Raw genomic sequence first — 27,528 nt, 5'->3', positions numbered from 1 at the left:
CCCCAGCTTCCTGAAGCGAACGCGCCCCACGCCTGGCCCCTCCAGAGTCAAAGGACAGTTTGGACTGTTTAGTGTCCGGCTTCCCCATAACGGTGGTAAAGAAGGGAAATGAGGCAAATGGGGATCAGGATACAGTTCGGACAAGGGCCCCGGCCAAGCAGTAAGCAGCTCGAATCGTGGGGGCACGAGCAGGCCAATACACCCCGCCACTCCCACCGACGAGTAAAGGCCGTCGTCGTGCCCAGCCCAAGGGGGGCAAACCCTCAACACCCAGGTATTAAATCCGTTGTACCTCCGTGGGCGATGGTATCTGGCCAGGCAGATGGGAGAGCCGAGAGATAAGTCCGACACCAAGGGAGAACCAAGCGTCTCGCCCGGCCAGCAACCGAACTTGGCGGAGAAGGGCGGAGCTAGGCCTACACCCCACGTGCAGAGCCCCGGACTGGCATGAACAGTGACGCCGGGCAAGAGGGCATCAGACTTCCAGAGCGCGAGTCGGAGAAACTTGGGACCGTCGTAACTTCGGCCAGCAACCTCCGAATGGCTCAGGAGTTGGACCGTGGGTGGACAGCCGATATCCCAGCCGATCCGTGGGGTCAGGTCAGGGCGCAGCGATGGTAAACAGGATACCTAGGCGGATAATAGCTCCGGGCAGCGGGAGCCTCACGACAGTGCGGCCATTCCGCAGTGCGCCCTCTAGCGCCCCCCCCGATTAATCAGCCATATATAAAAAAATAAACAAATACGTGGGCAAACATCTCAATCGCACCTTCTGCTACATACATTGTCCTAATATATGATAAGTTTCATAAAGCAGAGTCACAACACACATGTGCTGGTAATAAATTTGTTACAGTGGGCAAACAATGGAAGGGCTGAGGCCCGACCAGACATTGTAACTCCAGCATCTCTATGTTAAAAAGCATTTCTAGGCAATATCTAGCCTCTGAAAAAATATGCAAGATCCACCGATAAATCTGGCAAAAGTCCCTAACATTTTGTGCATACTTGTGCTCTCACCTGAATGTAGCGCCACCTTGTAGCTGTCGAAGGAAACTGCTGCTCACAAAATGTTTTATCAGAAGGCAAGTTGAGAGGAATCCAAGAGTCAGATGTCCATGGAAAGAACCACTCACTGAAGCAGGAATGTTGGAGGCTTCATATTCGCATAGTTTCCTGTCCAACGTCCACTCACGTCCCGAACGCTCCCAAACGCTCAAAAGCCTCACACCGGGCAAGCCCTCACCGGGTATATCTCTGGCTCCAAGGTAAAGCCAAATCCTGAGCATGCTAGTGCTAGGATCACAGAGCGAGAGAGAGATGGTTCAAGAGCTACTGTCTTGATAAAGGCCTGAAACGGCTAGTGCCTAAGAGTGTCTGACTTTCAGTTATGACTGATTGTGAGAGGGGAAGATGAAGTTTTTCTGCACCCAGCATGCCTTGGGATATACTTATGCAAATGAGGTGAGAGCCAGACCAATCCCATGCTACTCTGCCTAATGCTCCTTATCTGCATAAAAAGAACACTTTCACAACGGAGCAGAGTGGCGCAGCGGAAGCGTGCTGGGCCCATAACCCAGAGGTCGATGGATCGAAACCATCCTCTGCTAATTTTGCTTGATTTTACTTCCAAGGACCAAGCTGTCATTTCCACGCTACCAGCAAGGAAAAGCGCAAGCTTGTGCCAGCTATGTTAGAAAAGACTTCTCAACTATCTGTGTCTGCTGAAATACAAGAGAGGGATCGTCAAAAGCTCCACACTGTACTTTGAAAGTAAAGGCACACAATAATAAGCATGAATGACTGGTGGGACCTTCAAACACTTTTATGAGGAGGCTTTGAATTTCATTCTTCCCTTTTTTGTTCTGCTCTTATCTATCTCCTGGGCATTTCATGGAATGTTCTCTATTTCTCTTCCCTGCTTTGCTTCCCATGCTGCCTCTATGTGTTCATATCTATTATTTGTATTGCTGCTTTCCATTCTTCTCTTCTGCACAGCTTTGTCCTTGGTTTCAATCCCAGTTCCTTACCTTCTACAAAAACTTTCTATTGCTTTTCATGTTGGTATCTAAACCAAATGCACCATTGAAGCTGGTGCATGATAGTCATTGAACTCAGGGTCCTAATGTTTAGAACCGAGAGCGCAAAGATCTGAGGGCGTTGGTGGTATAGTGGTGAGCATAGCTGCCTTCCAAGCAGTTGACCCGGGTTCGATTCCCGGCCAACGCAATACAAATACTTATATATTCTGCAAGCAGGATATATTTTAAAGCAACATTTCACAAAATGGTAATATAATTAAGAGGTTAATCAGCCATTATATAAAAAATAAACAAATATGTAGGCAAGCATTTCGATCGCCCCTTCTGCTATATTCATTGTCCTAATATATGATAAGTTTCATAAAGCAGAGTCACCACTCACATGTACTGGTAAAAAAATATGTTACAGTGGGCAGACAATGAAAGGGCTGAGGCCCGACCAGACATTTTAACTCCAGCATCTCTATGTTAAAAAGCATTTCCTAGGCAATATTTAGCCTCTGAAAAAAATATGCAAGATCCAGCAATAAATCTGGCAAAAGTCCCCAACATTTTGTGCATACTTGTGCCCTCACCTGAATGTAGCACCACCTTGTAGCCGTCGGAGGTAACTGCAGCTCACAAAATGTTTCATCAGAGGGCAAGTTTAGAGGAATCCAAAAGGCAGATGTCCATGGAAAGAGCCTCCGACTGCAGCAGGAAGTTTGGATGCTTCAAATTTGCATAGCTTCCAGTCCAACGTCCTCTCATGTACCGAACGCTCCCAAACGCTCTAAAGCCTTATACCGGCAAGCCCTCACCGGGTAGATCTCTGGCTCCCAGGTAAAGCCAAATACTGAGCATGCAAGCACTAGGATCACAGAGAGAGAGAGAGACAGAGAGCGTCGGAGAGCTGTTGTCTTGTTAAAGGCCTGAAACGGCTAGTGAATAAGAGGGTCTGGACTTTCAGTTGTGACTGATTGTGAGAGGGGAAGATAAAGATTTTCTGCACCCAGCATGCCTTGCGATATACTTAGGCAAATGAGGTGAGAGCCCGACCAATCCCACGTCACTTCTCTGAATGCCTCCTCATCTGCATAAACAGAACACTTTCACAAAGGAGCAGAGTGGCGCAGCGGAAGCGTGCTGGGCCCATAACCCAGAGGTCGATGGATCGAAACCATCCTCTGCTAATTTTGCTTGATTTTCCTTCCAAGGACCAAGCTGTCATTTCCACATAGCCAGAAAGGAAAAGTGCAAGCTTGTACCAGCTATGTGAGAAAAGACTTCTCAACTATTCGTGTCTGTGTAATACAAGAGTGATCGTGAAAGGTACAACCCTGTACTTTGAAAGTAAAGACACACAATTATAACCATAAATGACTGGTGGGAGCTTCACACAACTTTCTGGGCATGCTTTGAATTTCATTCTTCCCTTTTTGTTCTGCTCTTATCTATCTCCTGGGCATTTCATGGAATGTTCTCTTTCTCTTCCCTGCTTTGCTTCCCATGCTGCCTATATATGCTCATTTCTACTATTTGTACTGTTGCTTTTCATTTCTTCTCTTCTGCACAACTTTGTCCTTGGTTTCAATCCCCAGTTCCTTACCCTCTGCAAAAAACGTTCTACTGCTTCTCATGTTGGTATCTAAACCAAATGCACCATTGAAGCTGGTGCAAGATAGTCATTGATTTCTGCAACGTAATATTTAGAACCGAGAGCTAACACATCAGAGGGCGTTGGTGGTATAGTGGTGAGCATAGCTGCTTCCCAAGCAGTTGACCCGGGTTCGATTCCCGGCCAACGCACTGAAAATACTTATATATTCTGCAAGCAGGATATATTGTAATGCAACATGTCACAAAATGGAAATTTCACGAACAGATTAATCAGCCATATATAAAAAAATAAACAAATACGTGGGCAAACATCTCAATCGCACCTTCTGCTACATACATTGTCCTAATATATGATAAGTTTCATAAAGCAGAGTCACAACACACATGTGCTGGTAATAAATTTGTTACAGTGGGCAAACAATGGAAGGGCTGAGGCCCGACCAGACATTGTAACTCCAGCATCTCTATGTTAAAAAGCATTTCTAGGCAATATCTAGCCTCTGAAAAAATATGCAAGATCCACCGATAAATCTGGCAAAAGTCCCTAACATTTTGTGCATACTTGTGCTCTCACCTGAATGTAGCGCCACCTTGTAGCTGTCGAAGGAAACTGCTGCTCACAAAATGTTTTATCAGAAGGCAAGTTGAGAGGAATCCAAGAGTCAGATGTCCATGGAAAGAACCACTCACTGAAGCAGGAATGTTGGAGGCTTCATATTCGCATAGTTTCCTGTCCAACGTCCACTCACGTCCCGAACGCTCCCAAACGCTCAAAAGCCTCACACCGGGCAAGCCCTCACCGGGTATATCTCTGGCTCCAAGGTAAAGCCAAATCCTGAGCATGCTAGTGCTAGGATCACAGAGCGAGAGAGAGATGGTTCAAGAGCTACTGTCTTGATAAAGGCCTGAAACGGCTAGTGCCTAAGAGTGTCTGACTTTCAGTTATGACTGATTGTGAGAGGGGAAGATGAAGTTTTTCTGCACCCAGCATGCCTTGGGATATACTTATGCAAATGAGGTGAGAGCCAGACCAATCCCATGCTACTCTGCCTAATGCTCCTTATCTGCATAAAAAGAACACTTTCACAACAGAGCAAAGTGGCGCAGCGGAAGCGTGCTGGGCCCATAACCCAGAGGTCGATGGATCGAAACCATCCTCTGCTAATTTTGCTTGATTTTACTTCCAAGGACCAAGCTGTCATTTCCACGCTACCAGCAAGGAAAAGCGCAAGCTTGTGTCAGCTATGTGAGAAAAGACTTCTCAACTATCTGTGTCTGCTGAAATACAAGAGAGGGATCGTCAAAAGCTCCACACTGTACTTTGAAAGTAAAGGCACACAATAATAAGCATGAATGACTGGTGGGACCTTCAAACACTTTTATGTGGAGGCTTTGAATTTCATTCTTCCCTTTTTTGTTCTGCTCTTATCTATCTCCTGGGCATTTCATGGAATGTTCTCTATTTCTCTTCCCTGCTTTGCTTCCCATGCTGCCTCTATGTGTTCATATCTATTATTTGTATTGCTGCTTTCCATTCTTCTCTTCTGCACAGCTTTGTCCTTGGTTTCAATCCCAGTTCCTTACCCTCTACAAAAACTTTCTATTGCTTTTCATGTTGGTATCTAAACCAAATGCACCATTGAAGCTGGTGCATGATAGTCATTGAACTCAGGGTCCTAATGTTTAGAACCGAGAGCGCAAAGATCAGAGGGCGTTGGTGGTATAGTGGTGAGCATAGCTGCCTTCCAAGCAGTTGACCCGGGTTCGATTCCCGGCCAACGCAGTACAAATACTTATATATTCTGCAAGCAGGATATATTTTAAAGCAACATTTCACAAAATGGTAATATAATTAAGAGGTTAATCAGCCATTATATAAAAAATAAACAAATATGTAGGCAAGCATTTCGATCGCCCCTTCTGCTATATTCATTGTCCTAATATATGATAAGTTTCATAAAGCAGAGTCACCACTCACATGTACTGGTAAAAAAATATGTTACAGTGGCAGACAATGAAAGGGCTGAGGCCTGACCAGACATTTTAACTCCAGCATCTCTATGTTAAAAAGCATTTCCTAGGCAATATTTAGCCTCTGAAAAAAATATGCAAGATCCAGCAATAAATCTGGCAAAAGTCCCCAACATTTTGTGCATACTTGTGCCCTCACCTGAATGTAGCACCACCTTGTAGCCGTCGGAGGTAACTGCAGCTCACAAAATGTTTCATCAGAGGGCAAGTTTAGAGGAATCCAAAAGGCAGATGTCCATGGAAAGAGCCTCCGACTGCAGCAGGAAGTTTGGATGCTTCAAATTTGCATAGCTTCCAGTCCAACGTCCTCTCATGTACCGAACGCTCCCAAACGCTCTAAAGCCTTATACCGGCAAGCCCTCACCGGGTAGATCTCTGGCTCCCAGGTAAAGCCAAATACTGAGCATGCAAGCACTAGGATCACAGAGAGAGAGAGAGACAGAGAGCGTCGGAGAGCTGTTGTCTTGTTAAAGGCCTGAAACGGCTAGTGAATAAGAGGGTCTGGACTTTCAGTTGTGACTGATTGTGAGAGGGGAAGATAAAGATTTTCTGCACCCAGCATGCCTTGCGATATACTTAGGCAAATGAGGTGAGAGCCCGACCAATCCCACGTCACTTCTCTGAATGCCTCCTCATCTGCATAAACAGAACACTTTCACAAAGGAGCAGAGTGGCGCAGCGGAAGCGTGCTGGGCCCATAACCCAGAGGTCGATGGATCGAAACCATCCTCTGCTAATTTTGCTTGATTTTCCTTCCAAGGACCAAGCTGTCATTTCCACATAGCCAGAAAGGAAAAGTGCAAGCTTGTACCAGCTATGTGAGAAAAGACTTCTCAACTATTCGTGTCTGTGTAATACAAGAGTGATCGTGAAAGGTACAACCCTGTACTTTGAAAGTAAAGACACACAATTATAACCATAAATGACTGGTGGGAGCTTCACACAACTTTCTGGGCATGCTTTGAATTTCATTCTTCCCTTTTTGTTCTGCTCTTATCTATCTCCTGGGCATTTCATGGAATGTTCTCTTTCTCTTCCCTGCTTTGCTTCCCATGCTGCCTATATATGCTCATTTCTACTATTTGTACTGTTGCTTTTCATTTCTTCTCTTCTGCACAACTTTGTCCTTGGTTTCAATCCCCAGTTCCTTACCCTCTGCAAAAAACGTTCTACTGCTTCTCATGTTGGTATCTAAACCAAATGCACCATTGAAGCTGGTGCAAGATAGTCATTGATTTCTGCAACGTAATATTTAGAACCGAGAGCTAACACATCAGAGGGCGTTGGTGGTATAGTGGTGAGCATAGCTGCTTCCCAAGCAGTTGACCCGGGTTCGATTCCCGGCCAACGCACTGAAAATACTTATATATTCTGCAAGCAGGATATATTGTAATGCAACATGTCACAAAATGGAAATTTCACGAACAGATTAATCAGCCATATATAAAAAAATAAACAAATACATGGGCAAACATCTCAATCGCACCTTCTGCTACATACATTGTCCTAATATATGATAAGTTTCATAAAGCAGAGTCACAACACACATGTGCTGGTAATAAATTTGTTACAGTGGGCAAACAATGGAAGGGCTGAGGCCCGACCAGACATTGTAACTCCAGCATCTCTATGTTAAAAAGCATTTCTAGGCAATATCTAGCCTCTGAAAAAATATGCAAGATCCACCGATAAATCTGGCAAAAGTCCCTAACATTTTGTGCATACTTGTGCTCTCACCTGAATGTAGCGCCACCTTGTAGCTGTCGAAGGAAACTGCTGCTCACAAAATGTTTTATCAGAAGGCAAGTTGAGAGGAATCCAAGAGTCAGATGTCCATGGAAAGAACCACTCACTGAAGCAGGAATGTTGGAGGCTTCATATTCGCATAGTTTCCTGTCCAACGTCCACTCACGTCCCGAACGCTCCCAAACGCTCAAAAGCCTCACACCGGGCAAGCCCTCACCGGGTATATCTCTGGCTCCAAGGTAAAGCCAAATCCTGAGCATGCTAGTGCTAGGATCACAGAGCGAGAGAGAGATGGTTCAAGAGCTACTGTCTTGATAAAGGCCTGAAACGGCTAGTGCCTAAGAGTGTCTGACTTTCAGTTATGACTGATTGTGAGAGGGGAAGATGAAGTTTTTCTGCACCCAGCATGCCTTGGGATATACTTATGCAAATGAGGTGAGAGCCAGACCAATCCCATGCTACTCTGCCTAATGCTCCTTATCTGCATAAAAAGAACACTTTCACAACAGAGCAAAGTGGCGCAGCGGAAGCGTGCTGGGCCCATAACCCAGAGGTCGATGGATCGAAACCATCCTCTGCTAATTTTGCTTGATTTTACTTCCAAGGACCAAGCTGTCATTTCCACGCTACCAGCAAGGAAAAGCGCAAGCTTGTGTCAGCTATGTGAGAAAAGACTTCTCAACTATCTGTGTCTGCTGAAATACAAGAGAGGGATCGTCAAAAGCTCCACACTGTACTTTGAAAGTAAAGGCACACAATAATAAGCATGAATGACTGGTGGGACCTTCAAACACTTTTATGTGGAGGCTTTGAATTTCATTCTTCCCTTTTTTGTTCTGCTCTTATCTATCTCCTGGGCATTTCATGGAATGTTCTCTATTTCTCTTCCCTGCTTTGCTTCCCATGCTGCCTCTATGTGTTCATATCTATTATTTGTATTGCTGCTTTCCATTCTTCTCTTCTGCACAGCTTTGTCCTTGGTTTCAATCCCAGTTCCTTACCCTCTACAAAAACTTTCTATTGCTTTTCATGTTGGTATCTAAACCAAATGCACCATTGAAGCTGGTGCATGATAGTCATTGAACTCAGGGTCCTAATGTTTAGAACCGAGAGCGCAAAGATCAGAGGGCGTTGGTGGTATAGTGGTGAGCATAGCTGCCTTCCAAGCAGTTGACCCGGGTTCGATTCCCGGCCAACGCAGTACAAATAGTTATATATTCTGCAAGCAGGATATATTTTAAAGCAACATTTCACAAAATGGTAATATAATTAAGAGGTTAATCAGCCATTATATAAAAAATAAACAAATATGTAGGCAAGCATTTCGATCGCCCCTTCTGCTATATTCATTGTCCTAATATATGATAAGTTTCATAAAGCAGAGTCACCACTCACATGTACTGGTAAAAAAATATGTTACAGTGGCAGACAATGAAAGGGCTGAGGCCTGACCAGACATTTTAACTCCAGCATCTCTATGTTAAAAAGCATTTCCTAGGCAATATTTAGCCTCTGAAAAAAATATGCAAGATCCAGCAATAAATCTGGCAAAAGTCCCCAACATTTTGTGCATACTTGTGCCCTCACCTGAATGTAGCACCACCTTGTAGCCGTCGGAGGTAACTGCAGCTCACAAAATGTTTCATCAGAGGGCAAGTTTAGAGGAATCCAAAAGGCAGATGTCCATGGAAAGAGCCTCCGACTGCAGCAGGAAGTTTGGATGCTTCAAATTTGCATAGCTTCCAGTCCAACGTCCTCTCATGTACCGAACGCTCCCAAACGCTCTAAAGCCTTATACCGGCAAGCCCTCACCGGGTAGATCTCTGGCTCCCAGGTAAAGCCAAATACTGAGCATGCAAGCACTAGGATCACAGAGAGAGAGAGAGACAGAGAGCGTCGGAGAGCTGTTGTCTTGTTAAAGGCCTGAAACGGCTAGTGAATAAGAGGGTCTGGACTTTCAGTTGTGACTGATTGTGAGAGGGGAAGATAAAGATTTTCTGCACCCAGCATGCCTTGCGATATACTTAGGCAAATGAGGTGAGAGCCCGACCAATCCCACGTCACTTCTCTGAATGCCTCCTCATCTGCATAAACAGAACACTTTCACAAAGGAGCAGAGTGGCGCAGCGGAAGCGTGCTGGGCCCATAACCCAGAGGTCGATGGATCGAAACCATCCTCTGCTAATTTTGCTTGATTTTCCTTCCAAGGACCAAGCTGTCATTTCCACATAGCCAGAAAGGAAAAGTGCAAGCTTGTACCAGCTATGTGAGAAAAGACTTCTCAACTATTCGTGTCTGTGTAATACAAGAGTGATCGTGAAAGGTACAACCCTGTACTTTGAAAGTAAAGACACACAATTATAACCATAAATGACTGGTGGGAGCTTCACACAACTTTCTGGGCATGCTTTGAATTTCATTCTTCCCTTTTTGTTCTGCTCTTATCTATCTCCTGGGCATTTCATGGAATGTTCTCTTTCTCTTCCCTGCTTTGCTTCCCATGCTGCCTATATATGCTCATTTCTACTATTTGTACTGTTGCTTTTCATTTCTTCTCTTCTGCACAACTTTGTCCTTGGTTTCAATCCCCAGTTCCTTACCCTCTGCAAAAAACGTTCTACTGCTTCTCATGTTGGTATCTAAACCAAATGCACCATTGAAGCTGGTGCAAGATAGTCATTGATTTCTGCAACGTAATATTTAGAACCGAGAGCTAACACATCAGAGGGCGTTGGTGGTATAGTGGTGAGCATAGCTGCTTCCCAAGCAGTTGACCCGGGTTCGATTCCCGGCCAACGCACTGAAAATACTTATATATTCTGCAAGCAGGATATATTGTAATGCAACATGTCACAAAATGGAAATTTCACGAACAGATTAATCAGCCATATATAAAAAAATAAACAAATACGTGGGCAAACATCTCAATCGCACCTTCTGCTACATACATTGTCCTAATATATGATAAGTTTCATAAAGCAGAGTCACAACACACATGTGCTGGTAATAAATTTGTTACAGTGGGCAAACAATGGAAGGGCTGAGGCCCGACCAGACATTGTAACTCCAGCATCTCTATATTAAAAAGCATTTCTAGGCAATATCTAGCCTCTGAAAAAATATGCAAGATCCACCGATAAATCTGGCAAAAGTCCCTAACATTTTGTGCATACTTGTGCTCTCACCTGAATGTAGCGCCACCTTGTAGCTGTCGAAGGAAACTGCTGCTCACAAAATGTTTTATCAGAAGGCAAGTTGAGAGGAATCCAAGAGTCAGATGTCCATGGAAAGAACCACTCACTGAAGCAGGAATGTTGGAGGCTTCATATTCGCATAGTTTCCTGTCCAACGTCCACTCACGTCCCGAACGCTCCCAAACGCTCAAAAGCCTCACACCGGGCAAGCCCTCACCGGGTATATCTCTGGCTCCAAGGTAAAGCCAAATCCTGAGCATGCTAGTGCTAGGATCACAGAGCGAGAGAGAGATGGTTCAAGAGCTACTGTCTTGATAAAGGCCTGAAACGGCTAGTGCCTAAGAGTGTCTGACTTTCAGTTATGACTGATTGTGAGAGGGGAAGATGAAGTTTTTCTGCACCCAGCATGCCTTGGGATATACTTATGCAAATGAGGTGAGAGCCAGACCAATCCCATGCTACTCTGCCTAATGCTCCTTATCTGCATAAAAAGAACACTTTCACAACAGAGCAAAGTGGCGCAGCGGAAGCGTGCTGGGCCCATAACCCAGAGGTCGATGGATCGAAACCATCCTCTGCTAATTTTGCTTGATTTTACTTCCAAGGACCAAGCTGTCATTTCCACGCTACCAGCAAGGAAAAGCGCAAGCTTGTGTCAGCTATGTGAGAAAAGACTTCTCAACTATCTGTGTCTGCTGAAATACAAGAGAGGGATCGTCAAAAGCTCCACACTGTACTTTGAAAGTAAAGGCACACAATAATAAGCATGAATGACTGGTGGGACCTTCAAACACTTTTATGTGGAGGCTTTGAATTTCATTCTTCCCTTTTTTGTTCTGCTCTTATCTATCTCCTGGGCATTTCATGGAATGTTCTCTATTTCTCTTCCCTGCTTTGCTTCCCATGCTGCCTCTATGTGTTCATATCTATTATTTGTATTGCTGCTTTCCATTCTTCTCTTCTGCACAGCTTTGTCCTTGGTTTCAATCCCAGTTCCTTACCCTCTACAAAAACTTTCTATTGCTTTTCATGTTGGTATCTAAACCAAATGCACCATTGAAGCTGGTGCATGATAGTCATTGAACTCAGGGTCCTAATGTTTAGAACCGAGAGCGCAAAGATCAGAGGGCGTTGGTGGTATAGTGGTGAGCATAGCTGCCTTCCAAGCAGTTGACCCGGGTTCGATTCCCGGCCAACGCAGTACAAATACTTATATATTCTGCAAGCAGGATATATTTTAAAGCAACATTTCACAAAATGGTAATATAATTAAGAGGTTAATCAGCCATTATATAAAAAATAAACAAATATGTAGGCAAGCATTTCGATCGCCCCTTCTGCTATATTCATTGTCCTAATATATGATAAGTTTCATAAAGCAGAGTCACCACTCACATGTACTGGTAAAAAAATATGTTACAGTGGCAGACAATGAAAGGGCTGAGGCCTGACCAGACATTTTAACTCCAGCATCTCTATGTTAAAAAGCATTTCCTAGGCAATATTTAGCCTCTGAAAAAAATATGCAAGATCCAGCAATAAATCTGGCAAAAGTCCCCAACATTTTGTGCATACTTGTGCCCTCACCTGAATGTAGCACCACCTTGTAGCCGTCGGAGGTAACTGCAGCTCACAAAATGTTTCATCAGAGGGCAAGTTTAGAGGAATCCAAAAGGCAGATGTCCATGGAAAGAGCCTCCGACTGCAGCAGGAAGTTTGGATGCTTCAAATTTGCATAGCTTCCAGTCCAACGTCCTCTCATGTACCGAATGCTCCCAAACGCTCTAAAGCCTTATACCCGGCAAGCCCTCACCGGGTAGATCTCTGGCTCCCAGGTAAAGCCAAATACTGAGCATGCAAGCACTAGGATCACAGAGAGAGAGAGAGAGACAGAGAGCGTCGGAGAGCTGTTGTCTTGTTAAAGGCCTGAAACGGCTAGTGCCCAAGAGGGTCTGGACTTTCAGTTGTGACTGATTGTGAGAGGGGAAGATAAAGATTTTCTGCACCCAGCATGCCTTGCGATATACTTAGGCAAATGAGGTGAGAGCCCGACCAATCCCACGTCACTTCTCTGAATGCCTCCTCATCTGCATAAAGAGAACACTTTCACAAAGGAGCAGAGTGGCGCAGCGGAAGCGTGCTGGGCCCATAACCCAGAGGTCGATGGATCGAAACCATCCTCTGCTAATTTTGCTTGATTTTCCTTCCAAGGACCAAGCTGTCATTTCCACATAGCCAGAAAGGAAAAGTGCAAGCTTGTGCCAGCTATGTGAGAAAAGACCTCTCAACTATTCGTGTCTGTGTAATACAAGAGTGATCGTGAAAGGTACAACCCTGTACTTTGAAAGTAAAGACACACAATTATAACCATAAATGACTGACTGGTGGGAGCTTCACACAACTTTCTGGGCATGCTTTGAATTTCATTCTTCCCTTTTTGTTCTGCTCTTATCTATCTCCTGGGCATTTCATGGAATGTTCTCTTTCTCTTCCCTGCTTTGCTTCCCATGCTGCCTATATATGCTCATTTCTACTATTTGTACTGTTGCTTTTCATTTCTTCTCTTCTGCACAACTTTGTCCTTGGTTTCAATCCCCAGTTCCTTACCCTCTGCAAAAAACGTTCTACTGCTTCTCATGTTGGTATCTAAACCAAATGCACCATTGAAGCTGGTGCAAGATAGTCATTGATTTCTGCAACGTAATATTTAGAACCGAGAGCTAACACATCAGAGGGCGTTGGTGGTATAGTGGTGAGCATAGCTGCTTCCCAAGCAGTTGACCCGGGTTCGATTCCCGGCCAACGCACTGAAAATACTTATATATTCTGCAAGCAGGATATATTGTAATGCAACATGTCACAAAATGGAAATTTCACGAACAGATTAATCAGCCATATATAAAAAAATAAACAAATACGTGGGCAAACATCTCAATCGCACCTTCTGCTACATACATTGTCCTACTATATGATAAGTTTCATAAAGCAGAGTCACAACACACATGTGCTGGTAATAAATTTGTTACAGTGGGCAAACAATGGAAGGGCTGAGGCCCGACCAGACATTGTAACTCCAGCATCTCTATGTTAAAAAGCATTTCTAGGCAATATCTAGCCTCTGAAAAAATATGCAAGATCCACCGATAAATCTGGCAAAAGTCCCTAACATTTTGTGCATACTTGTGCTCTCACCTGAATGTAGCGCCACCTTGTAGCTGTCGAAGGAAACTGCTGCTCACAAAATGTTTTATCAGAAGGCAAGTTGAGAGGAATCCAAGAGTCAGATGTCCATGGAAAGAACCACTCACTGAAGCAGGAATGTTGGAGGCTTCATATTCGCATAGTTTCCTGTCCAACGTCCACAACGCTCCCAAACGCTCAAAAGCCTCACACCGGGCAAGCCCTCACCGGGTATATCTCTGGCTCCAAGGTAAAGCCAAATCCTGAGCATGCTAGTGCTAGGATCACAGAGCGAGAGAGAGATGGTTCAAGAGCTACTGTCTTGATAAAGGCCTGAAACGGCTAGTGCCTAAGAGTGTCTGACTTTCAGTTATGACTGATTGTGAGAGGGGAAGATGAAGTTTTTCTGCACCCAGCATGCCTTGGGATATACTTATGCAAATGAGGTGAGAGCCAGACCAATCCCATGCTACTCTGCCTAATGCTCCTTATCTGCATAAAAAGAACACTTTCACAACAGAGCAAAGTGGCGCAGCGGAAGCGTGCTGGGCCCATAACCCAGAGGTCGATGGATCGAAACCATCCTCTGCTAATTTTGCTTGATTTTACTTCCAAGGACCAAGCTGTCATTTCCACGCTACCAGCAAGGAAAAGCGCAAGCTTGTGTCAGCTATGTGAGAAAAGACTTCTCAACTATCTGTGTCTGCTGAAATACAAGAGAGGGATCGTCAAAAGCTCCACACTGTACTTTGAAAGTAAAGGCACACAATAATAAGCATGAATGACTGGTGGGACCTTCAAACACTTTTATGTGGAGGCTTTGAATTTCATTCTTCCCTTTTTTGTTCTGCTCTTATCTATCTCCTGGGCATTTCATGGAATGTTCTCTATTTCTCTTCCCTGCTTTGCTTCCCATGCTGCCTCTATGTGTTCATATCTATTATTTGTATTGCTGCTTTCCATTCTTCTCTTCTGCACAGCTTTGTCCTTGGTTTCAATCCCAGTTCCTTACCCTCTACAAAAACTTTCTATTGCTTTTCATGTTGGTATCTAAACCAAATGCACCATTGAAGCTGGTGCATGATAGTCATTGAACTCAGGGTCCTAATGTTTAGAACCGAGAGCGCAAAGATCAGAGGGCGTTGGTGGTATAGTGGTGAGCATAGCTGCCTTCCAAGCAGTTGACCCGGGTTCGATTCCCGGCCAACGCAGTACAAATAGTTATATATTCTGCAAGCAGGATATATTTTAAAGCAACATTTCACAAAATGGTAATATAATTAAGAGGTTAATCAGCCATTATATAAAAAATAAACAAATATGTAGGCAAGCATTTCGATCGCCCCTTCTGCTATATTCATTGTCCTAATATATGATAAGTTTCATAAAGCAGAGTCACCACTCACATGTACTGGTAAAAAAATATGTTACAGTGGCAGACAATGAAAGGGCTGAGGCCTGACCAGACATTTTAACTCCAGCATCTCTATGTTAAAAAGCATTTCCTAGGCAATATTTAGCCTCTGAAAAAAATATGCAAGATCCAGCAATAAATCTGGCAAAAGTCCCCAACATTTTGTGCATACTTGTGCCCTCACCTGAATGTAGCACCACCTTGTAGCCGTCGGAGGTAACTGCAGCTCACAAAATGTTTCATCAGAGGGCAAGTTTAGAGGAATCCAAAAGGCAGATGTCCATGGAAAGAGCCTCCGACTGCAGCAGGAAGTTTGGATGCTTCAAATTTGCATAGCTTCCAGTCCAACGTCCTCTCATGTACCGAACGCTCCCAAACGCTCTAAAGCCTTATACCGGCAAGCCCTCACCGGGTAGATCTCTGGCTCCCAGGTAAAGCCAAATACTGAGCATGCAAGCACTAGGATCACAGAGAGAGAGAGAGACAGAGAGCGTCGGAGAGCTGTTGTCTTGTTAAAGGCCTGAAACGGCTAGTGAATAAGAGGGTCTGGACTTTCAGTTGTGACTGATTGTGAGAGGGGAAGATAAAGATTTTCTGCACCCAGCATGCCTTGCGATATACTTAGGCAAATGAGGTGAGAGCCCGACCAATCCCACGTCACTTCTCTGAATGCCTCCTCATCTGCATAAACAGAACACTTTCACAAAGGAGCAGAGTGGCGCAGCGGAAGCGTGCTGGGCCCATAACCCAGAGGTCGATGGATCGAAACCATCCTCTGCTAATTTTGCTTGATTTTCCTTCCAAGGACCAAGCTGTCATTTCCACATAGCCAGAAAGGAAAAGTGCAAGCTTGTACCAGCTATGTGAGAAAAGACTTCTCAACTATTCGTGTCTGTGTAATACAAGAGTGATCGTGAAAGGTACAACCCTGTACTTTGAAAGTAAAGACACACAATTATAACCATAAATGACTGGTGGGAGCTTCACACAACTTTCTGGGCATGCTTTGAATTTCATTCTTCCCTTTTTGTTCTGCTCTTATCTATCTCCTGGGCATTTCATGGAATGTTCTCTTTCTCTTCCCTGCTTTGCTTCCCATGCTGCCTATATATGCTCATTTCTACTATTTGTACTGTTGCTTTTCATTTCTTCTCTTCTGCACAACTTTGTCCTTGGTTTCAATCCCCAGTTCCTTACCCTCTGCAAAAAACGTTCTACTGCTTCTCATGTTGGTATCTAAACCAAATGCACCATTGAAGCTGGTGCAAGATAGTCATTGATTTCTGCAACGTAATATTTAGAACCGAGAGCTAACACATCAGAGGGCGTTGGTGGTATAGTGGTGAGCATAGCTGCTTCCCAAGCAGTTGACCCGGGTTCGATTCCCGGCCAACGCACTGAAAATACTTATATATTCTGCAAGCAGGATATATTGTAATGCAACATGTCACAAAATGGAAATTTCACGAACAGATTAATCAGCCATATATAAAAAAATAAACAAATACGTGGGCAAACATCTCAATCGCACCTTCTGCTACATACATTGTCCTAATATATGATAAGTTTCATAAAGCAGAGTCACAACACACATGTGCTGGTAATAAATTTGTTACAGTGGGCAAACAATGGAAGGGCTGAGGCCCGACCAGACATTGTAACTCCAGCATCTCTATATTAAAAAGCATTTCTAGGCAATATCTAGCCTCTGAAAAAATATGCAAGATCCACCGATAAATCTGGCAAAAGTCCCTAACATTTTGTGCATACTTGTGCTCTCACCTGAATGTAGCGCCACCTTGTAGCTGTCGAAGGAAACTGCTGCTCACAAAATGTTTTATCAGAAGGCAAGTTGAGAGGAATCCAAGAGTCAGATGTCCATGGAAAGAACCACTCACTGAAGCAGGAATGTTGGAGGCTTCATATTCGCATAGTTTCCTGTCCAACGTCCACTCACGTCCCGAACGCTCCCAAACGCTCAAAAGCCTCACACCGGGCAAGCCCTCACCGGGTATATCTCTGGCTCCAAGGTAAAGCCAAATCCTGAGCATGCTAGTGCTAGGATCACAGAGCGAGAGAGAGATGGTTCAAGAGCTACTGTCTTGATAAAGGCCTGAAACGGCTAGTGCCTAAGAGTGTCTGACTTTCAGTTATGACTGATTGTGAGAGGGGAAGATGAAGTTTTTCTGCACCCAGCATGCCTTGGGATATACTTATGCAAATGAGGTGAGAGCCAGACCAATCCCATGCTACTCTGCCTAATGCTCCTTATCTGCATAAAAAGAACACTTTCACAACAGAGCAAAGTGGCGCAGCGGAAGCGTGCTGGGCCCATAACCCAGAGGTCGATGGATCGAAACCATCCTCTGCTAATTTTGCTTGATTTTACTTCCAAGGACCAAGCTGTCATTTCCACGCTACCAGCAAGGAAAAGCGCAAGCTTGTGTCAGCTATGTGAGAAAAGACTTCTCAACTATCTGTGTCTGCTGAAATACAAGAGAGGGATCGTCAAAAGCTCCACACTGTACTTTGAAAGTAAAGGCACACAATAATAAGCATGAATGACTGGTGGGACCTTCAAACACTTTTATGTGGAGGCTTTGAATTTCATTCTTCCCTTTTTTGTTCTGCTCTTATCTATCTCCTGGGCATTTCATGGAATGTTCTCTATTTCTCTTCCCTGCTTTGCTTCCCATGCTGCCTCTATGTGTTCATATCTATTATTTGTATTGCTGCTTTCCATTCTTCTCTTCTGCACAGCTTTGTCCTTGGTTTCAATCCCAGTTCCTTACCCTCTACAAAAACTTTCTATTGCTTTTCATGTTGGTATCTAAACCAAATGCACCATTGAAGCTGGTGCATGATAGTCATTGAACTCAGGGTCCTAATGTTTAGAACCGAGAGCGCAAAGATCAGAGGGCGTTGGTGGTATAGTGGTGAGCATAGCTGCCTTCCAAGCAGTTGACCCGGGTTCGATTCCCGGCCAACGCAGTACAAATACTTATATATTCTGCAAGCAGGATATATTTTAAAGCAACATTTCACAAAATGGTAATATAATTAAGAGGTTAATCAGCCATTATATAAAAAATAAACAAATATGTAGGCAAGCATTTCGATCGCCCCTTCTGCTATATTCATTGTCCTAATATATGATAAGTTTCATAAAGCAGAGTCACCACTCACATGTACTGGTAAAAAAATATGTTACAGTGGCAGACAATGAAAGGGCTGAGGCCTGACCAGACATTTTAACTCCAGCATCTCTATGTTAAAAAGCATTTCCTAGGCAATATTTAGCCTCTGAAAAAAATATGCAAGATCCAGCAATAAATCTGGCAAAAGTCCCCAACATTTTGTGCATACTTGTGCCCTCACCTGAATGTAGCACCACCTTGTAGCCGTCGGAGGTAACTGCAGCTCACAAAATGTTTCATCAGAGGGCAAGTTTAGAGGAATCCAAAAGGCAGATGTCCATGGAAAGAGCCTCCGACTGCAGCAGGAAGTTTGGATGCTTCAAATTTGCATAGCTTCCAGTCCAACGTCCTCTCATGTACCGAATGCTCCCAAACGCTCTAAAGCCTTATACCCGGCAAGCCCTCACCGGGTAGATCTCTGGCTCCCAGGTAAAGCCAAATACTGAGCATGCAAGCACTAGGATCACAGAGAGAGAGAGAGAGACAGAGAGCGTCGGAGAGCTGTTGTCTTGTTAAAGGCCTGAAACGGCTAGTGCCCAAGAGGGTCTGGACTTTCAGTTGTGACTGATTGTGAGAGGGGAAGATAAAGATTTTCTGCACCCAGCATGCCTTGCGATATACTTAGGCAAATGAGGTGAGAGCCCGACCAATCCCACGTCACTTCTCTGAATGCCTCCTCATCTGCATAAAGAGAACACTTTCACAAAGGAGCAGAGTGGCGCAGCGGAAGCGTGCTGGGCCCATAACCCAGAGGTCGATGGATCGAAACCATCCTCTGCTAATTTTGCTTGATTTTCCTTCCAAGGACCAAGCTGTCATTTCCACATAGCCAGAAAGGAAAAGTGCAAGCTTGTGCCAGCTATGTGAGAAAAGACCTCTCAACTATTCGTGTCTGTGTAATACAAGAGTGATCGTGAAAGGTACAACCCTGTACTTTGAAAGTAAAGACACACAATTATAACCATAAATGACTGACTGGTGGGAGCTTCACACAACTTTCTGGGCATGCTTTGAATTTCATTCTTCCCTTTTTGTTCTGCTCTTATCTATCTCCTGGGCATTTCATGGAATGTTCTCTTTCTCTTCCCTGCTTTGCTTCCCATGCTGCCTATATATGCTCATTTCTACTATTTGTACTGTTGCTTTTCATTTCTTCTCTTCTGCACAACTTTGTCCTTGGTTTCAATCCCCAGTTCCTTACCCTCTGCAAAAAACGTTCTACTGCTTCTCATGTTGGTATCTAAACCAAATGCACCATTGAAGCTGGTGCAAGATAGTCATTGATTTCTGCAACGTAATATTTAGAACCGAGAGCTAACACATCAGAGGGCGTTGGTGGTATAGTGGTGAGCATAGCTGCTTCCCAAGCAGTTGACCCGGGTTCGATTCCCGGCCAACGCACTGAAAATACTTATATATTCTGCAAGCAGGATATATTGTAATGCAACATGTCACAAAATGGAAATTTCACGAACAGATTAATCAGCCATATATAAAAAAATAAACAAATACGTGGGCAAACATCTCAATCGCACCTTCTGCTACATACATTGTCCTACTATATGATAAGTTTCATAAAGCAGAGTCACAACACACATGTGCTGGTAATAAATTTGTTACAGTGGGCAAACAATGGAAGGGCTGAGGCCCGACCAGACATTGTAACTCCAGCATCTCTATGTTAAAAAGCATTTCTAGGCAATATCTAGCCTCTGAAAAAATATGCAAGATCCACCGATAAATCTGGCAAAAGTCCCTAACATTTTGTGCATACTTGTGCTCTCACCTGAATGTAGCGCCACCTTGTAGCTGTCGAAGGAAACTGCTGCTCACAAAATGTTTTATCAGAAGGCAAGTTGAGAGGAATCCAAGAGTCAGATGTCCATGGAAAGAACCACTCACTGAAGCAGGAATGTTGGAGGCTTCATATTCGCATAGTTTCCTGTCCAACGTCCACAACGCTCCCAAACGCTCAAAAGCCTCACACCGGGCAAGCCCTCACCGGGTATATCTCTGGCTCCAAGGTAAAGCCAAATCCTGAGCATGCTAGTGCTAGGATCACAGAGCGAGAGAGAGATGGTTCAAGAGCTACTGTCTTGATAAAGGCCTGAAACGGCTAGTGCCTAAGAGTGTCTGACTTTCAGTTATGACTGATTGTGAGAGGGGAAGATGAAGTTTTTCTGCACCCAGCATGCCTTGGGATATACTTATGCAAATGAGGTGAGAGCCAGACCAATCCCATGCTACTCTGCCTAATGCTCCTTATCTGCATAAAAAGAACACTTTCACAACAGAGCAAAGTGGTGCAGCGGAAGCGTGCTGGGCCCATAACCCAGAGGTCGATGGATCGAAACCATCCTCTGCTAATTTTGCTTGATTTTACTTCCAAGGACCAAGCTGTCATTTCCACGCTACCAGCAAGGAAAAGCGCAAGCTTGTGTCAGCTATGTGAGAAAAGACTTCTCAACTATCTGTGTCTGCTGAAATACAAGAGAGGGATCGTCAAAAGCTCCACACTGTACTTTGAAAGTAAAGGCACACAATAATAAGCATGAATGACTGGTGGGACCTTCAAACACTTTTATGTGGAGGCTTTGAATTTCATTCTTCCCTTTTTTGTTCTGCTCTTATCTATCTCCTGGGCATTTCATGGAATGTTCTCTATTTCTCTTCCCTGCTTTGCTTCCCATGCTGCCTCTATGTGTTCATATCTATTATTTGTATTGCTGCTTTCCATTCTTCTCTTCTGCACAGCTTTGTCCTTGGTTTCAATCCCAGTTCCTTACCCTCTACAAAAACTTTCTATTGCTTTTCATGTTGGTATCTAAACCAAATGCACCATTGAAGCTGGTGCATGATAGTCATTGAACTCAGGGTCCTAATGTTTAGAACCGAGAGCGCAAAGATCAGAGGGCGTTGGTGGTATAGTGGTGAGCATAGCTGCCTTCCAAGCAGTTGACCCGGGTTCGATTCCCGGCCAACGCAGTACAAATAGTTATATATTCTGCAAGCAGGATATATTTTAAAGCAACATTTCACAAAATGGTAATATAATTAAGAGGTTAATCAGCCATTATATAAAAAATAAACAAATATGTAGGCAAGCATTTCGATCGCCCCTTCTGCTATATTCATTGTCCTAATATATGATAAGTTTCATAAAGCAGAGTCACCACTCACATGTACTGGTAAAAAAATATGTTACAGTGGCAGACAATGAAAGGGCTGAGGCCTGACCAGACATTTTAACTCCAGCATCTCTATGTTAAAAAGCATTTCCTAGGCAATATTTAGCCTCTGAAAAAAATATGCAAGATCCAGCAATAAATCTGGCAAAAGTCCCCAACATTTTGTGCATACTTGTGCCCTCACCTGAATGTAGCACCACCTTGTAGCCGTCGGAGGTAACTGCAGCTCACAAAATGTTTCATCAGAGGGCAAGTTTAGAGGAATCCAAAAGGCAGATGTCCATGGAAAGAGCCTCCGACTGCAGCAGGAAGTTTGGATGCTTCAAATTTGCATAGCTTCCAGTCCAACGTCCTCTCATGTACCGAACGCTCCCAAACGCTCTAAAGCCTTATACCGGCAAGCCCTCACCGGGTAGATCTCTGGCTCCCAGGTAAAGCCAAATACTGAGCATGCAAGCACTAGGATCACAGAGAGAGAGAGAGACAGAGAGCGTCGGAGAGCTGTTGTCTTGTTAAAGGCCTGAAACGGCTAGTGAATAAGAGGGTCTGGACTTTCAGTTGTGACTGATTGTGAGAGGGGAAGATAAAGATTTTCTGCACCCAGCATGCCTTGCGATATACTTAGGCAAATGAGGTGAGAGCCCGACCAATCCCACGTCACTTCTCTGAATGCCTCCTCATCTGCATAAACAGAACACTTTCACAAAGGAGCAGAGTGGCGCAGCGGAAGCGTGCTGGGCCCATAACCCAGAGGTCGATGGATCGAAACCATCCTCTGCTAATTTTGCTTGATTTTCCTTCCAAGGACCAAGCTGTCATTTCCACATAGCCAGAAAGGAAAAGTGCAAGCTTGTACCAGCTATGTGAGAAAAGACTTCTCAACTATTCGTGTCTGTGTAATACAAGAGTGATCGTGAAAGGTACAACCCTGTACTTTGAAAGTAAAGACACACAATTATAACCATAAATGACTGGTGGGAGCTTCACACAACTTTCTGGGCATGCTTTGAATTTCATTCTTCCCTTTTTGTTCTGCTCTTATCTATCTCCTGGGCATTTCATGGAATGTTCTCTTTCTCTTCCCTGCTTTGCTTCCCATGCTGCCTATATATGCTCATTTCTACTATTTGTACTGTTGCTTTTCATTTCTTCTCTTCTGCACAACTTTGTCCTTGGTTTCAATCCCCAGTTCCTTACCCTCTGCAAAAAACGTTCTACTGCTTCTCATGTTGGTATCTAAACCAAATGCACCATTGAAGCTGGTGCAAGATAGTCATTGATTTCTGCAACGTAATATTTAGAACCGAGAGCTAACACATCAGAGGGCGTTGGTGGTATAGTGGTGAGCATAGCTGCTTCCCAAGCAGTTGACCCGGGTTCGATTCCCGGCCAACGCACTGAAAATACTTATATATTCTGCAAGCAGGATATATTGTAATGCAACATGTCACAAAATGGAAATTTCACGAACAGATTAATCAGCCATATATAAAAAAATAAACAAATACGTGGGCAAACATCTCAATCGCACCTTCTGCTACATACATTGTCCTAATATATGATAAGTTTCATAAAGCAGAGTCACAACACACATGTGCTGGTAATAAATTTGTTACAGTGGGCAAACAATGGAAGGGCTGAGGCCCGACCAGACATTGTAACTCCAGCATCTCTATGTTAAAAAGCATTTCTAGGCAATATCTAGCCTCTGAAAAAATATGCAAGATCCACCGATAAATCTGGCAAAAGTCCCTAACATTTTGTGCATACTTGTGCTCTCACCTGAATGTAGCGCCACCTTGTAGCTGTCGAAGGAAACTGCTGCTCACAAAATGTTTTATCAGAAGGCAAGTTGAGAGGAATCCAAGAGTCAGATGTCCATGGAAAGAACCACTCACTGAAGCAGGAATGTTGGAGGCTTCATATTCGCATAGTTTCCTGTCCAACGTCCACAACGCTCCCAAACGCTCCCAAACGCTCCCAAACGCTCAAAAGCCTCACACCGGGCAAGCCCTCACCGGGTATATCTCTGGCTCCAAGGTAAAGCCAAATCCTGAGCATGCTAGTGCTAGGATCACAGAGCGAGAGAGAGATGGTTCAAGAGCTACTGTCTTGATAAAGGCCTGAAACGGCTAGTGCCTAAGAGTGTCTGACTTTCAGTTATGACTGATTGTGAGAGGGGAAGATGAAGTTTTTCTGCACCCAGCATGCCTTGGGATATACTTATGCAAATGAGGTGAGAGCCAGACCAATCCCATGCTACTCTGCCTAATGCTCCTTATCTGCATAAAAAGAACACTTTCACAACAGAGCAAAGTGGCGCAGCGGAAGCGTGCTGGGCCCATAACCCAGAGGTCGATGGATCGAAACCATCCTCTGCTAATTTTGCTTGATTTTACTTCCAAGGACCAAGCTGTCATTTCCACGCTACCAGCAAGGAAAAGCGCAAGCTTGTGTCAGCTATGTGAGAAAAGACTTCTCAACTATCTGTGTCTGCTGAAATACAAGAGAGGGATCGTCAAAAGCTCCACACTGTACTTTGAAAGTAAAGGCACACAATAATAAGCATGAATGACTGGTGGGACCTTCAAACACTTTTATGTGGAGGCTTTGAATTTCATTCTTCCCTTTTTTGTTCTGCTCTTATCTATCTCCTGGGCATTTCATGGAATGTTCTCTATTTCTCTTCCCTGCTTTGCTTCCCATGCTGCCTCTATGTGTTCATATCTATTATTTGTATTGCTGCTTTCCATTCTTCTCTTCTGCACAGCTTTGTCCTTGGTTTCAATCCCAGTTCCTTACCCTCTACAAAAACTTTCTATTGCTTTTCATGTTGGTATCTAAACCAAATGCACCATTGAAGCTGGTGCATGATAGTCATTGAACTCAGGGTCCTAATGTTTAGAACCGAGAGCGCAAAGATCAGAGGGCGTTGGTGGTATAGTGGTGAGCATAGCTGCCTTCCAAGCAGTTGACCCGGGTTCGATTCCCGTCCAACGCAGTACAAATACTTATATATTCTGCAAGCAGGATATATTTTAAAGCAACATTTCACAAAATGGTAATATAATTAAGAGGTTAATCAGCCATTATATAAAAAATAAACAAATATGTAGGCAAGCATTTCGATCGCCCCTTCTGCTATATTCATTGTCCTAATATATGATAAGTTTCATAAAGCAGAGTCACCACTCACATGTACTGGTAAAAAAATATGTTACAGTGGCAGACAATGAAAGGGCTGAGGCCTGACCAGACATTTTAACTCCAGCATCTCTATGTTAAAAAGCATTTCCTAGGCAATATTTAGCCTCTGAAAAAAATATGCAAGATCCAGCAATAAATCTGGCAAAAGTCCCCAACATTTTGTGCATACTTGTGCCCTCACCTGAATGTAGCACCACCTTGTAGCCGTCGGAGGTAACTGCAGCTCACAAAATGTTTCATCAGAGGGCAAGTTTAGAGGAATCCAAAAGGCAGATGTCCATGGAAAGAGCCTCCGACTGCAGCAGGAAGTTTGGATGCTTCAAATTTGCATAGCTTCCAGTCCAACGTCCTCTCATGTACCGAATGCTCCCAAACGCTCTAAAGCCTTATACCCGGCAAGCCCTCACCGGGTAGATCTCTGGCTCCCAGGTAAAGCCAAATACTGAGCATGCAAGCACTAGGATCACAGAGAGAGAGAGAGAGACAGAGAGCGTCGGAGAGCTGTTGTCTTGTTAAAGGCCTGAAACGGCTAGTGCCTAAGAGGGTCTGGACTTTCAGTTGTGACTGATTGTGAGAGGGGAAGATAAAGATTTTCTGCACCCAGCATGCCTTGCGATATACTTAGGCAAATGAGGTGAGAGCCCGACCAATCCCACGTCACTTCTCTGAATGCCTCCTCATCTGCATAAAGAGAACACTTTCACAAAGGAGCAGAGTGGCGCAGCGGAAGCGTGCTGGGCCCATAACCCAGAGGTCGATGGATCGAAACCATCCTCTGCTAATTTTGCTTGATTTTCCTTCCAAGGACCAAGCTGTCATTTCCACATAGCCAGAAAGGAAAAGTGCAAGCTTGTGCCAGCTATGTGAGAAAAGACTTCTCAACTATTCGTGTCTGTGTAATACAAGAGTGATCGTGAAAGGTACAACCCTGTACTTTGAAAGTAAAGACACACAATTATAACCATAAATGACTGACTGGTGGGAGCTTCACACAACTTTCTGGGCATGCTTTGAATTTCATTCTTCCCTTTTTGTTCTGCTCTTATCTATCTCCTGGGCATTTCATGGAATGTTCTCTTTCTCTTCCCTGCTTTGCTTCCCATGCTGCCTATATATGCTCATTTCTACTATTTGTACTGTTGCTTTTCATTTCTTCTCTTCTGCACAACTTTGTCCTTGGTTTCAATCCCCAGTTCCTTACCCTCTGCAAAAAACGTTCTACTGCTTCTCATGTTGGTATCTAAACCAAATGCACCATTGAAGCTGGTGCAAGATAGTCATTGATTTCTGCAACGTAATATTTAGAACCGAGAGCTAACACATCAGAGGGCGTTGGTGGTATAGTGGTGAGCATAGCTGCTTCCCAAGCAGTTGACCCGGGTTCGATTCCCGGCCAACGCACTGAAAATACTTATATATTCTGCAAGCAGGATATATTGTAATGCAACATGTCACAAAATGGAAATTTCACGAACAGATTAATCAGCCATATATAAAAAAATAAACAAATACGTGGGCAAACATCTCAATCGCACCTTCTGCTACATACATTGTCCTAATATATGATAAGTTTCATAAAGCAGAGTCACAACACACATGTGCTGGTAATAAATTTGTTACAGTGGGCAAACAATGGAAGGGCTGAGGCCCGACCAGACATTGTAACTCCAGCATCTCTATGTTAAAAAGCATTTCTAGGCAATATCTAGCCTCTGAAAAAATATGCAAGATCCACCGATAAATCTGGCAAAAGTCCCTAACATTTTGTGCATACTTGTGCTCTCACCTGAATGTAGCGCCACCTTGTAGCTGTCGAAGGAAACTGCTGCTCACAAAATGTTTTATCAGAAGGCAAGTTGAGAGGAATCCAAGAGTCAGATGTCCATGGAAAGAACCACTCACTGAAGCAGGAATGTTGGAGGCTTCATATTCGCATAGTTTCCTGTCCAACGTCCACTCACGTCCCGAACGCTCCCAAACGCTCAAAAGCCTCACACCGGGCAAGCCCTCACCGGGTATATCTCTGGCTCCAAGGTAAAGCCAAATCCTGAGCATGCTAGTGCTAGGATCACAGAGCGAGAGAGAGATGGTTCAAGAGCTACTGTCTTGATAAAGGCCTGAAACGGCTAGTGCCTAAGAGTGTCTGACTTTCAGTTATGACTGATTGTGAGAGGGGAAGATGAAGTTTTTCTGCACCCAGCATGCCTTGGGATATACTTATGCAAATGAGGTGAGAGCCAGACCAATCCCATGCTACTCTGCCTAATGCTCCTTATCTGCATAAAAAGAACACTTTCACAACAGAGCAAAGTGGCGCAGCGGAAGCGTGCTGGGCCCATAACCCAGAGGTCGATGGATCGAAACCATCCTCTGCTAATTTTGCTTGATTTTACTTCCAAGGACCAAGCTGTCATTTCCACGCTACCAGCAAGGAAAAGCGCAAGCTTGTGTCAGCTATGTGAGAAAAGACTTCTCAACTATCTGTGTCTGCTGAAATACAAGAGAGGGATCGTCAAAAGCTCCACACTGTACTTTGAAAGTAAAGGCACACAATAATAAGCATGAATGACTGGTGGGACCTTCAAACACTTTTATGTGGAGGCTTTGAATTTCATTCTTCCCTTTTTTGTTCTGCTCTTATCTATCTCCTGGGCATTTCATGGAATGTTCTCTATTTCTCTTCCCTGCTTTGCTTCCCATGCTGCCTCTATGTGTTCATATCTATTATTT

The 27,528-nt window shown here is 44.0% G+C and overlaps 15 non-coding genes across 15 annotated transcripts; all 15 read left to right on the top strand.

Moving 5' to 3' along the window:
* Positions 1–2,157: 2,157 nt before the first annotated feature.
* On the top strand, positions 2,158–2,229 carry TRNAG-UCC (transfer RNA glycine (anticodon UCC)). Its single transcript has one exon. It is a non-coding gene; the product is annotated as a tRNA-Gly (tRNA).
* Positions 2,230–3,758: 1,529 nt separating this feature from the next.
* Positions 3,759–3,830, top strand: TRNAG-CCC (transfer RNA glycine (anticodon CCC)). Its single transcript has one exon. It is a non-coding gene; the product is annotated as a tRNA-Gly (tRNA).
* Positions 3,831–5,352: 1,522 nt separating this feature from the next.
* Positions 5,353–5,424, top strand: TRNAG-UCC (transfer RNA glycine (anticodon UCC)). The gene has a single exon. It is a non-coding gene; the product is annotated as a tRNA-Gly (tRNA).
* Positions 5,425–6,952: 1,528 nt separating this feature from the next.
* On the top strand, positions 6,953–7,024 carry TRNAG-CCC (transfer RNA glycine (anticodon CCC)). Its single transcript has one exon. It is a non-coding gene; the product is annotated as a tRNA-Gly (tRNA).
* A 1,522-nt stretch (positions 7,025–8,546) lies between these two features.
* Positions 8,547–8,618, top strand: TRNAG-UCC (transfer RNA glycine (anticodon UCC)). Its single transcript has one exon. It is a non-coding gene; the product is annotated as a tRNA-Gly (tRNA).
* Positions 8,619–10,146: 1,528 nt separating this feature from the next.
* TRNAG-CCC (transfer RNA glycine (anticodon CCC)) lies at positions 10,147–10,218 on the top strand. Its single transcript has one exon. It is a non-coding gene; the product is annotated as a tRNA-Gly (tRNA).
* A 1,522-nt stretch (positions 10,219–11,740) lies between these two features.
* Positions 11,741–11,812, top strand: TRNAG-UCC (transfer RNA glycine (anticodon UCC)). The gene has a single exon. It is a non-coding gene; the product is annotated as a tRNA-Gly (tRNA).
* Positions 11,813–13,347: 1,535 nt separating this feature from the next.
* Positions 13,348–13,419, top strand: TRNAG-CCC (transfer RNA glycine (anticodon CCC)). The gene has a single exon. It is a non-coding gene; the product is annotated as a tRNA-Gly (tRNA).
* Positions 13,420–14,931: 1,512 nt separating this feature from the next.
* On the top strand, positions 14,932–15,003 carry TRNAG-UCC (transfer RNA glycine (anticodon UCC)). Its single transcript has one exon. It is a non-coding gene; the product is annotated as a tRNA-Gly (tRNA).
* A 1,528-nt stretch (positions 15,004–16,531) lies between these two features.
* On the top strand, positions 16,532–16,603 carry TRNAG-CCC (transfer RNA glycine (anticodon CCC)). Its single transcript has one exon. It is a non-coding gene; the product is annotated as a tRNA-Gly (tRNA).
* A 1,522-nt stretch (positions 16,604–18,125) lies between these two features.
* On the top strand, positions 18,126–18,197 carry TRNAG-UCC (transfer RNA glycine (anticodon UCC)). Its single transcript has one exon. It is a non-coding gene; the product is annotated as a tRNA-Gly (tRNA).
* A 1,535-nt stretch (positions 18,198–19,732) lies between these two features.
* On the top strand, positions 19,733–19,804 carry TRNAG-CCC (transfer RNA glycine (anticodon CCC)). Its single transcript has one exon. It is a non-coding gene; the product is annotated as a tRNA-Gly (tRNA).
* A 1,512-nt stretch (positions 19,805–21,316) lies between these two features.
* On the top strand, positions 21,317–21,388 carry TRNAG-UCC (transfer RNA glycine (anticodon UCC)). Its single transcript has one exon. It is a non-coding gene; the product is annotated as a tRNA-Gly (tRNA).
* A 1,528-nt stretch (positions 21,389–22,916) lies between these two features.
* On the top strand, positions 22,917–22,988 carry TRNAG-CCC (transfer RNA glycine (anticodon CCC)). Its single transcript has one exon. It is a non-coding gene; the product is annotated as a tRNA-Gly (tRNA).
* A 3,139-nt stretch (positions 22,989–26,127) lies between these two features.
* Positions 26,128–26,199, top strand: TRNAG-CCC (transfer RNA glycine (anticodon CCC)). Its single transcript has one exon. It is a non-coding gene; the product is annotated as a tRNA-Gly (tRNA).
* Positions 26,200–27,528: the final 1,329 nt, after the last annotated feature.

This window comes from Lissotriton vulgaris, chromosome 9 (genome assembly GCF_964263255.1).
Source record: "Lissotriton vulgaris chromosome 9, aLisVul1.2, whole genome shotgun sequence".
Lineage (NCBI taxonomy): Eukaryota > Metazoa > Chordata > Amphibia > Caudata > Salamandridae > Lissotriton > Lissotriton vulgaris.
Note: the sequence above shows the minus strand (reverse complement) of the source record. Positions and strands in the feature narration are given on the sequence as shown.